This window comes from Lygodium microphyllum, chromosome 20, assembly GCF_053477565.2.
Source record: "Lygodium microphyllum isolate KBCC chromosome 20, Lygodium_microphyllum_v1.1.10, whole genome shotgun sequence".
NCBI classification, from domain to species: domain Eukaryota; kingdom Viridiplantae; phylum Streptophyta; class Polypodiopsida; order Schizaeales; family Lygodiaceae; genus Lygodium; species Lygodium microphyllum.
The window spans coordinates 140177254-140179272 of NC_141154.1; the positions used below are offsets into that span (position 1 = coordinate 140177254).

The 2019-nt window shown below is 39.9% G+C and overlaps 1 pseudogene; it reads left to right on the forward strand.

Annotated features, from left to right (window-relative positions):
* Positions 1-298: 298 nt before the first annotated feature.
* Positions 299-1816, forward strand: LOC148019477 (uncharacterized; annotated as a pseudogene).
* Positions 1817-2019: the final 203 nt, after the last annotated feature.

A 2019-nucleotide genomic window follows, 5' to 3' on the forward strand; every position in this document is an offset into this window, starting at 1 on the left:
TTTTATGTACTTACGTAATAACCAATGATTTTAAAAAAATAACTGAACAGACGCGATTGGCGAGAGGTCATCGCCTTATATAACCGAATCAACGCAATGAAAAAACATAACTGTTCATTCCTGTTGTTCGTGCTCCTGCGTACCATCTCTCTCTCTCTCTATATATATACACAGTTCTGTATGTAGTTGTCTACATGGTATCACTCACTGATGACTACTAACTCTTTGGCGTTTTAGTGCTCTCCGCTTCGTGCTGCAAGTGCTGCTTCCTGATCAGATCCAAACTCTTCAAGAAGCCATGGCTACGGCATTATCATCTTCATCCCTATCGAAGTTTTATCAAATCGAAAAGCTGCAAGGTAGAAATTATCTTCCATGGAGCCTGCGTATAAAGATGCTCCTTGAAAAATCTGGTAATTGGGGTGTTACTGATGGTCTCTCTATGATCTTGCCCTTCCACTTGAAGGCCACTTTTTAAAATATGGCCTTCGAATTATGTGTGCAATAAATATTACCTTTCAATATCTAAACCTTGTGCAAATAAGCTTTTTAAGTAAAATCACTTAACAATGATAAAATTCTAACTCAATTTATACTATAAATATTTGATTTAATCAACTCTATTATGAATCATTGATATAGCCTTAGTAACTAGGCATTGGGCAATTAGATTAATAAATTTATTTATAATACATTATACTAATTCTTAAAGAAAAAAAGTGCCCTTCGAACACAATGCTACAAAAATTTTTCCCTTCTCCAAGAAAGGCATATTTTTTATTTTGCCTTTCAAATGCATTGCTTGCAATATTTTGGGATTCTCCAGCAAGTCAATAATGGCCTAGAAGGGCTCTGCAACCTTCAAAAATGAACCTTGCCAAGCACCCACTGATGCTAAGAAAGCTGCTTGGAAGAAGAAAGATTTGGAAGCCCAAACTGAAATCATCTTGCATCTCGGTGATCGTCAAACTACAGCTCGTTCAGACGTTAGAAACCGCTCAAGAAATGTGGGACCTCTTGAAAACTCAGTATCAACTAACCAATGTTGTTTCACGTGTCCTCCTTCACAAGCAACTAAATGAGATTCAGATGATGAATTACCTTACAACTGAAGCATTCCTCGAAGCTTGGCAATTTGCAAACGACAACCTACTAATTGTAGGCCTACACCTCCCTCAGGAGGTTCAAGTAAACATACTTCTTGCAGCTTTACCTGATACATGGCAATCATTTGTCTCACAACATTCTAACACCTAATTTAAAACTCACAAATTTGTTGGCTAACATAAGACAGGAAGATCAAATCCACAATCGGGGAAGAACTCCCCCTGCCTCCTCAACCACCTCTCCCACTATACCTTTAGCCATGCTTGCTGGTGGTTCTCGTCCACTCTCTCGATTTTGCCCTAGACAATTTAACTCCCGCCAATCTCAATTTCTTTCCCAACCTAATTCACCTTTACGACCCTTCTCCTCTAGACAATCACTCCAACCATTCATGCAGTTCTCTTCAACTCCTTGCTTTCGTAATAATCAAGGTGCTTCTGCCTCCACTCACACTGTCCCTATCTGTAACTTCTGTCATCGTAGAGGTCATACTGAGCGCCAATGCCGCACAAAGAGGCGTCAACTTCGCCCTTCCAACTCTCGCATGAATGCAAAATTAGCCTATGAGGTTGATGACTTGAGTGATGAAGTAACCACTATGCATCTCTATGCTGCCATTGCTACCTCCAACTCTCATGTTGATGATTGGTATCTTTATACTGGAGCTATGCATCATATGACAGGAACCCAATCTTGGCTCCATGATTGACACCCTGTATCCTCTTCATTTGAGGTTTGACTTGGTGATGACTCTCTCTATAAAGTTTCTAATAAAGGATCTCTACACTTGCGGCTACCCAATGGCACCACTACTATAGTCCCTGATATTTATTATGTCCCTGGCCTAACAAAGAACCTTCTCTCGGTTGATGAGCTAACCAAACATGGCACTAGTGTGGAATTCCAACACAA